The following is a 10,602-nucleotide window of genomic DNA, read 5'->3' as shown; positions in this document are numbered from 1 at the left end:
ACTCAATCAAGAAGAATTAAAAAAAAAAAAAAAAAAAAAAAAAAAAAAAAAAAAAAAAAAAAAAAAAAAACATGAATTCGCCGGTAACTACAAAGAAATTGAAGCAGTGATTTTAAAAAAAAATCTTTCAGCAAGCCGAAACCGGTTTGGCTCAGTTGGATAGAGCGTCGGTCTGCTGACTGAAAGGTCCCAGGTTCGATTCCGGTCAAGGGCAAGTACATTGGTTGCGGGCACATCCCCAGTTGGGGGGGGGGGGGGAGGATGCAGGAGGCAGCAGGTCGATGATTCCCTCTCATCGATGTTTCTAACTCTCTATCCCACTCCTTTCCTCTCTGTAAAATATTAATAAAATATATATTAAAAAAATATTTCGGAAAACAAAATCACTAGTCCAGATGGCTTTAAAGGGGAATTCTACCAAGCATTCAAAGAAGAACTAAAACCTATCCTCCTCAGACTATTCCAAAAAATTCAAGAGGAAGGAACATTTCTAAGCTCTTTCTATGAAGCCAGCATTACCTTAATACCAAAACCACATGAATACACCACAAAGAAAGAGAACTACAGGTCAATGTCCTTGATTAACATAGATGCTAAAATCTTCTACAAAATTCTAACAAATCAGATTCAACATTACATTAGAAAGATCATACACCATGATCAAGTGTGATTTATCCCAGAGAAGCAAGTATTGTACAATATCTGCAAATCAATAAATGTGATACAACAGATAAACAAACTGAGAGACAAAAATCACATAATCATATCAATCAATGCAGAAAAAAACATTTGACAAAAATCCAACACCCTTTATTGATAAACAATCTTAGCAAAGTGGGAATAGAGGCATCATACCTCAACATAATAAAAGCCTTATATGACAAACCTACAACCAACATCATATTCGATGGGAAAAAGCTAAACTCATTTGCCCTAAGCACAAGAACAAAACATGGATGCCCACTTGCACCACTCCTTTTCAATATAGTACTGGAAGTGCTAGTCCTAATGATCATACAAGAAGATGAAATAAAAGGCATTCAAACTGGAAAAGAAGAAGTAAAACTGTCCTAATAAATGAATTCAGTAATGTAGCAGGATACAAAATTAACACCCAGAAATCTATGGCCTTCTTATACAACAATAATAAACCCACACAAAGGGAAACAAAAAAACAATCCCATTTACCATAGCACCAAAAAAAAGAAGATACCTAGGAATAAACTTAACTAAGGACATAAACAACCTATATGTGAAAAACTATAGGACATTGAAAAAAAGAGATAGAGGAAGATATAAACAAATGGAAGAACATACCATATTCATGAATTGGTAGAATCATCATCATTAAAAAGTCCATACCAACCAAAGCATTCTACAGATTCAATGCAATCCCCATTAAAACACAAATGGCATATTTCAAAGATCTAGAACACACTCTCCAAAAATTCATCTGGAATAAAAAAAGACCCCGAGTAGCCTCAGCAATCCTGAGAAAGAAGATCAAAGTATTATAGGAGGAATCTCAATACCAGATTTCAAGCTGTGTTACAAAGCAACTGTTCTCAAAACAGCATGGTACTGGCACAAGAACAGACATATAAACAATTGGAACAGAATAAAGAACCCAGAAATCAACCCAAGCCATTCTGATCAATTAATATTTGACAAAGGAGGTAAGAGCATACAATGGAGACAAGGCGGTCTCTTCAATAAATGGTGCTGGGAAATTTGTACAGATACGTGCAAAAAAAATGAAACTAGATCAGCAACTTACACCATACACAGAAACAAACTCAAAATGGCTAAAGTACTAAATGTAAGATGGAAAACCATAAAAATCCTACAAGACTCTTTAGACAGCAAAATAGCAGACATATGCTGCAACAATTTTTACAGTCACAGCTCCTAGTGCAATGGAAACTAAAGAGAAAATAAATAAATGGGACTACATCAAAATAAAAAGCTTCAGCACAGCAAAAGAAACCATCACCAAGACAACAAGAAAGCCCACTGCATGGGAGAACATATTTGCCAATGATATTTCTGATAATGGTTCACTCTCCAAAATCTACAGAGAACTCATAGAACTTAACGAAATGAAGATAAACGATCTGATCAAAATATGGGCAAAGGATATTAATAGACACTTTTTGAAAGAGGACGTACAGAAGCCTCAAAGACATATGAAAACATGCTCAAGGTCACTATTCATCAAAGAGATGCAAATCACAACAACAATGAGATACCATCTAATTCCTGTCAGAATGGCTATCATCAACAAATGACAGGTGCTAGTGAGGATGTGGAGAAACGGGAACCCTCCTGCACTGCTGGAAAAAATACAGACTGTTGCAGCTACTATAGAAGACAGTATGGAGTTTCCTCAAAAAGTTAAAAATAGAACTCCTATTTGACCAGTAATCCTACTACTAGGACTATATCCCAAGAAACCAGAAACACCAATTAGAAAGAATATATGCATCCCTATGATCATAGCAACATAATTTATAATAGCTAAGATTTGGAAAGAGCCTAAGTGCCCATCAGCATATGAATGGATTAAAAAACTGTGTTATATCTACACAAAGGAATACTATGTTGCTATAAAAAAAGAAGTAACTTTTACCATTTGCAACAGCATGGATGGAACGGTAAACATTATGATAAGCTAAATAAGCCTATCAGAGAAAGATAAATATCACATAATCTCACTCCTATGTGGGATATAATGATCAACATAATTTAATGAACAAGAATAGATCCAGAGACAAATGGTAGGGAATGTGGGGTTAGAGAGCAACCAAAGGACTTGTATGCATGCATATTAGCATAAGCAATGGACACAGATACTGGGGGGGGGGGGGGGAGTGTTCCTGGGGTGGGAATGGCTGGGGGATGTCAATTGGGGGAAAAGGAGTCCTATGTAAAACTTTAGATAAATAAATAAATAAATAAATATCTAATAGAAATCTAATATCTAAGGAGAAATTTACAAATTACTATCATAGTAGAAGATTTTAGCACACTTCTCTTAATGATCAAAAAAGATCAAGCAGAAAAAATATGAGAAGGTGTCTTAATTTGGATTACCTAGAGAGAAGATTTTAAAACAAGGACTGGATATGGGTAGTTTATTTGGGCAGTAGACCCTAGTATCACATCCAAAGAAATAAGGTGCAACTACTGTGAGCAACTGAAGCTCAATCTTGCTAGGAATTCTCTCAGCAACTGTAAAGAACAATCCTCATATCATCTCTACATAGAACAGAGAAGCTGAAGCATTTATCCATTGACTTCGTCCTCCTTTGGTTAGACTTCTCCTCCTTCCCTGGGGCATTAACTCCTCACACTTTTTGGTTGCACCTGTATATAGTTTAGCAATCTTCTGTACCTTCAAAGAAAACATGAGCAGAGAAATGGTGTGATTCATGCTCAGTTCCAGATATTGGCAATGCTACATTGAACTTCAACCAGTCTGAGCTGAAATCATGTGGATTCAGGGATCTCGCATGATACATTATAAGCATCTTTCATAGCAGGATTACTGAAGATTTAAATTATACAAATAATTTTATAAGGTGTATGGTGGGTTCGTTGTTGGTAAGGTAGGATGAAGCTGTATCCAAAAACATTGTATGCAAGACTTAGAAAGTACATTTTATCATTTTGCAATGAGAGATGTTTCAGGTTTTAAGTCAGGGAATGGCACAATCAGATTGTGTTTTCTTGTAACTCTTGTAAAGTGCAGGATCGTTTGGAGGAGGAAAATGATGAGGCCAGACTGACCAGTCTATTGCAATAGTCCAGAAGACTAAGATGAATAGGATTTTACCTAATAGAATACTAATGGAATAAAGAAGAAAAATTTGCAAGACTATTAGGAGCATAAAAGAGAGTTGGGAGAAGAGACGGTGGAGATAATCAGTTAAATTTGGAACATTTTGAGTTTGTCTTTACAGCATCCTAATGGGGTAGATAGAATGTAACCACCCAGAAACTTCTTTTATTCAATACAACATTTTCTCCTTTCTCTACTTTTGATTCAAGCGGGGCATCATCCAGCACTGTGATTCACCTTGCACAACCACTTGCACAACCATTCCTTTTATCATTAAGGCCTCAGGACAGTGAGGTTCTGATCAACATCAAATAATCTTAGGAACAAAGCCTCAAGACTATTGACCCCAGAGACAGAGTTTCAGTCAAACTAGAGATAACATCTAAGCCTTAGTATGTTTCAGCTGCAGAGTCAGAAAAAGTGATGAAACTAGAGGAAATAACACCAGGGGAAATGTTAGGGCAAAAGGCACTGATCAACTACCCCTACCCTAGCACCACCGATCAGTAGAGGCCCTGACCCTGACCAAGACCCTAACTCCCTTAGTCCCCATGATTAGTGATTTTCCCCCCCACTATGTAACCCATTCCCTGGAAGCCATCCAGAAACTACATGGCCCACTTCCTTCAACAATAAATCCTTACTTTCTTTGCTGCAAGCTCCTTTTTGTGTCTTATTGGGCTTTGATGAGTGCAGGAAAATAGACCCCTTTAGTCTGGTAACAGAGAGATAAAATGATGTGACAGATCAAGAAAACTGCGATCCCTATATGAAGTTGTGACTTTCCAAAGGTTACAGAGCTATTTAGTTGCATACTGAAACCCTGGTTTCCTAATAAACTTCTAGTCCTGTGTTCTCTCTTTCTGGCAATATGTCAAAACAAGCAATTACACATCTCTATTTCTAAAGAATATTTTACCCACTGGAACACACAACTACCTCATTAAAAACTGTGTTTTAAAAAAGCTGAATGTAAAACAGCTTATATTCTGTTGTACTATAAACATTTTTAAGGTGCTGAAAATTCTCATACAAAATGAAAATTAACAGCTACACTGAAATGGAAAAATTTTAATTGTGACTATAACAAGACATGGCTAAAAAGAGTTCTATGGAAAGTAACCTCAGAGGGTGATCTGGTCATAAATTCCTAGCTGGTCAGGTCACGGTGAGTAGTCATGCCACAAGCATGTAACTACCTTACTAAAAGGTATATCTTTGACTTAAGCAAGCCCTGTTCATTGTTTCTCTGCATCTAGATTAACACACCTTTGAAAAACTTAACAGATCTCTTCTTCTAAAGCATGAATCATCCTTTTGGGCCCCCTCCTTCTTTTTTTAAATATATTTTTCTTGATTTTAAAGAAGGGAAAGGGAGAAAGATAGAGACATCAATGATCAGCTGCCTCCTGTGCATTCCACACTGAGGATCAAGCCTGCAACCCAGGCAAATGCAGAATGAACCATAAGCTCCTGGTTCATAAACCAACACTCAACCACTGAACCATGCTGGTTGTCCTGGACCCCCTCCTTCTTAAGACTACCCTCAGGAAATCCTATCTATCCTATAATCCAATTTCCAACTTGCTTTCTCCCACCTCCCTGTAATTTTCTTTAGGCCCCCTCCTTAATTTCAAATACATAAAAGAAACTGCAAAACTATTATTCTCTGGAGCATTTCATATCTTGCTCCCTTGTATATCATCGGATTGGCTCAAACTCATAAAAATTATTTATAAGTTTGGACATTTCTTACATTGACAAACACCATCTTAACAAATAAGAACATATACATCTGAGTATTACCCTCAGAAAGAAAAAGAAAATGTATTCCATGGACACCATTATCTTTGCAAACCTTTTCCTCTTTTTTGAAATCACTCCTAAGCCAGTTTATGAGACATAGAAGGAAATTTATACAGAAAATTTGTGGTCATATCTCTTATACACTGATGGGAAATTTTAATCAGTATGCTGCTACTACTTATAGTTATAACAGCTACAGACATGGGAACTGATTCAATGAAAATGATTAAAGTGCACAATTAATTTTGAGTGAATTAGCAAATGCCAAGCCTAGATCAATGATAAATTATTATAAAAAGTTGGCATAGAACCGAGCTGAGTAAAGTTAAATGAAACTTCATGGTATAATTGTAGGTGTAAAGGGCAACTGAGCTATAAAATCCCTACAGGCTGACCTTATGTGATGAAAAAATCCTAAAAGTAACCTTTAAAGAAAGTAGGCTTGGAATCATACTTCTATTTTGCAGAACTTTCACAGATAGCATCACATCAGAAATCAGAGTACATACATCAGAAATCAGAGTACATCACATCAGAAATCAAAATCAGAAATCACAGAGTGTTACATTATGATCTTAATGTTCTCATTGTAATGTCATTTGCATTACCATCCACAGGGTTGAAAGCATTTTTGAGCTATCAAGGAATTACTGAATCTCCCTCTACCATAACAAAAATGTTTTGGAACTAGACAGAAGTGATAGTTGTGCAACACTGTACACGTACTAAATGTTGCTGATTATATAACTTAAAAATGGTTAGTTTTATGTTATGTTAATTTTTTCTGCATTTAAAAAAACAAAAGAGTTAATACTTCCTAGACATTTATGTTTCAGGCACTTTACTAAGCCTTAATATACAGCACCTCACTCTCCCAACAGTCCTTAAAGATAGACATTATTATTCCCATGTTCAGGATTGTGGAGCTGAGGTTCAGTGTGGTCAAGACAATTAAGTAGAAGTATTGGGGTTCAAACTTATTCTGATTTTTGACTCCCAGATTTGAACATTAATAGTAGCCCATAAAGGGAGTGGTTAGTCACTAAGGTGTAAATCCTTAAAGCAATTGAACAAAATGTGAAAAGAGGAATATGCCTGCTGAAAGTTTCCTTCTTCACTTAGTGTCATGGAAAAGAGAATTAATGTGAGGACTCCTCATGAGGATAATTTAGTTACTTTAACTGGATTATAAAGTAGAAACATATTCATAAGAAACAAGGTAAGAGCCCATTTGTTGCACTAGATCAGCGATTTTCAACCTTTTTCATGTCATGGCACATATAAAGTAATTATTAAAATTCTGTAGCACACTAAAAAAAAATTGGCTGCGGGGGGAGGGGGCGATCTGACAAAATATAGTTACAATTTTGATTCATTCACACTGTATAGCTATTCTTTTTAAAAAAATATATATTTTATTGATTTTGTACAGAGAGGGAGGGAGAGAGATAGAGAGTTAGAAACATCGATGAGAGAGAGTCATCAATCAGCTGCCTCTTGCACACCCCTTACTGGGGATATGCCTGCAACCAAGGTACATGCCCTTGACCGGAATCGACCTTTCAGTCCCCAAGCCGACGCTCTATCCATTGAGCCAAACCGGTTGCGGCTGTTTGGCTATTCTTGTATTGGCTGTTGTCATTTTTGTATTTGTCAATATAAGCAGGGGTCCTCAAACTTTTTAAAGTGGGGGCCAGATCACGGTCCCTCAGAGAGCTGGAGGGCCGGACTATATGAACTACTAATTCCTACTGTAACACCTCGGCTGCGCTCACTGCCCAAAAAACCTGGCGGGCCGGATCAGACTCCTCTGCGGGGCCGCATGTGGCCCGCGGGCCGTAGTTTGAAGACGCCTGAAGGGAAAAAGGTCAGTGTCCCTGACTAAGTAGTCAGATATGACATATTTTTAAAATTTTTTCACAGCACACCAGTGTGCCTTCATGGCATACCGGTGGAAATCAATGGACTAGGTGATTAGGTCAGAAAGGGAGTAGTAAGAAGGCTGACTTTATGCTGACAAAATTGTTCGTTTAAGCTTCTTTACATTTTTCCTTACTTGACAGCCAGATGGCTCATAGAGATTGGGGTAGAGCTGAGCCTGTATTTCTGTGCCAAGTGACAGAAACTATTGAAACTAAAATGGAATTGATCTTTGTACTCAGAGGAACCTCTTATCTCTAAATGGCCAGTGTCTAAATTTCTCATAGGGCAGACAATTCATACAAGCAGTCCTCAACACTCTAGTTCTTTCTTTCCTGCTTTGTTCTCCCTATCCCTTGGGTATATACAATATTGGGTATAATAGAACTATCTATATCATGTGCTTCTTTATAGTTTCTGTCATCTGAAATACATACTCTATTTTAAAAATATTAAATAAAACTATGAATTCAAGAAAATATTAGTTCTCCATGTTTCAATTCTGAATATAATATTTTATTAAATAAGTAATGTAGACATAAAGAATTAGTTGTATTCCACCGAAATCGGTTTGGCTCAGTGGTAGAGCGTTGGTCTGCAGACTGAAAGGTCCCAGGTTTGATTCCGGTCAAGGGCATGTACATTGGTTGTGGGCACATCCCCAGTAGGGGGTGTGCAGGAGGCCACTGGTCGATGTTTCTCTCTCATCAATGTTTCTGGCTCTCTATCTCTCTCCCTTCCTCTCTGTAAAAAAATCAATAAAAATAAATAAATAAATAAATAAATAAATAAATAAATAAATAAATAAGATTTGGTTGTATTCCCAAATCTCCACAAAGGCAACACAGTAAATGAAGCTTTAGATTCAGATCTGAATTCAAAATCAACCTTTACCAGCTCTGTAACTTTGAGCAAGTTACTTTTGCTCTCTAAGCCTCATTTCTTCCTCTATAAAGTGAAAATGCTATCTGTCTGAAGGTTATTAATATCTACACTAATAAAAGAGAAACATGGAAATTGACCATACCTCAACTACTCCCACATGCCACACCCACAAGCCAATCAGGAGCGAGTATGCAAATTAACCCAACCAAGATGGCTGCAGCCACTGAGCAAACAGGAGGCTTAGGTTGCCCCCAGTGATGGAGGAATCCAAGCATCCCACCCTCCCTGGCTGGTCCTGGCCTCCGCTTAAGGCTACAAAGTTTCAATTATAGAAGATAAGTAAATCCCAACAAAGATGGCTGCAGCCACAGAACTGGAGAGAGCAGGAGGCTTGGGTTGCCCCTGGCAATGGCTGGTGCTGGCTTTTGCTCAAGCTACAAAGTTTCAATTATAAAAGAGAAATAAATCCCAGATACCAGGGCCTCAGCTTGGGTCGCTGGGGGGCGTGGCCAGCCTGCAATCCATCACAGGCCCCTTGCCCAGGCCACCACATGTCCTAAGGGAACCCTCATCCTGATCTGGGACACCCTTCCGGGCAAACCAGCTGGACCCCACCCATGCACCAGGACTCTATCCTAGCCAATAAGAGAGTAATATGCAAATTGACCACCACTGCAACAAACAAGATGGTTGCCCCCATGTGGTCAAAGATTCTGCCCCCATGTGGACACAAGACGGCTGCCACAAGATGGCCAGCAGGGAAGGGCAGTTGGGAGGGACCAGGCCTGCAAGGGAGGGCAGTTGGTGGTGATCAAGCCTGCAGGAGAGGGCAGTTAGGGTTACCAGGCCAGCAGATGAGGGCAGTTGGGGGTGGCTGGGCCTGCAGGGAAGGGCAGTTGGGAGAGGGGACCCAGGCCTGCAGGGGAGAGCAGTTGGGGGGGGGGGACTAGGCCTATAGGGGAGGGCAGTTAGAGGTGACCAGGCCTGCAGGAGAGGGCAGTTAGGAGCAATCAGGTTGGCAGAAGAGTAGTTAGGGGGTGATCAGACTGGCAGGCAGAAGTGGTTAGGGGAAATCAGGAAGGCAGGCAGGTGAACAGTTGATTGCCAGCAGTCCTGGATTGTGAGAGGGGTGTCCCAGTTTGGAGAGGGTTCAAGCTGGGCTGAGGAACACCTCCATGCACAAATTTCGTGTACTGGACCTCTAGTTTTTAAATTATATTATGCATCATACATATAACAGTGTCTAATATATGAACTTAATAAATATTATTTTCCCAATCCTCCATTCTTATAACAATACTAGAGGCCCAGTGCATGGATTTGTGCACATTGAAAGGAAATTAATTATAAGGTGGCCAGTGGGGTGGGATTGGGTGAGATGGGCAGGACACACCCAAGAGCCAACCTCCTGTAGCCCCTCCCTGGCCAACTGCACCTGGGGTGGCACCAGAGCTCAAAGGGCATCTGCAGAGTGAACAGGGTCCCTGAGGCAGGTGGGATCCCTCTGCCTGGCCCACAGGAATCAGGCCAAAACTGGCAGTCTGACATCCCCCAAGAGGTCCTGGAGTGCAAGAGGGCACTCTGCAAAGTTGCTGTCACTTGTAGCTCCTGCATTGAGCATCTTCCCCCTGATGATCATTGAATGTCATAGCTACCAGCCAGTCACTTAGGCTTTTATATATATTCATAGATATTTGATTAGAAAATGTCTGATTTTTATAGTAAGAACTCAGCAAGAAAACAAATAAAATGGAGTGGGAGCAGATACTGAAATGCTTCTAACTGAGAAAGAAAAAAGCATGCATGATTTCCTTCTTTTTATGGCTTTGTAGTATTCCATTGTATAAATGTACCACAGCTTTATCTTAACATTATTTTGGCTATTTGGTGTCCTTTGAGATTCCATATAACTTTTTATCTTTTATTCTATTTCTGAAAAAAAAATGCCATTGGGATTCATAGAGTTTGCATTGACTTTGAAGATTACTTAGGTAATATTGACATTTTAACAATATAAAGTCTTCCAATTCATGAATACTTGATTTTTTTTAAAGATTTTTTTTTTAAGAGAGGAAGAAAGAGAGAGAAACATCAGCTGCCTCCTGCCTGCCCCCTACCAGGGATCAAGCCTGCAACCTGGGAATGTGCCT

This window comes from Pipistrellus kuhlii, unplaced genomic scaffold, assembly GCF_014108245.1.
Source record: "Pipistrellus kuhlii isolate mPipKuh1 unplaced genomic scaffold, mPipKuh1.p scaffold_m20_p_29, whole genome shotgun sequence".
Lineage (NCBI taxonomy): Eukaryota > Metazoa > Chordata > Mammalia > Chiroptera > Vespertilionidae > Pipistrellus > Pipistrellus kuhlii.
The sequence above is the reverse complement of the archived record's forward strand: the minus strand, read 5'-3'. Positions refer to the sequence as shown.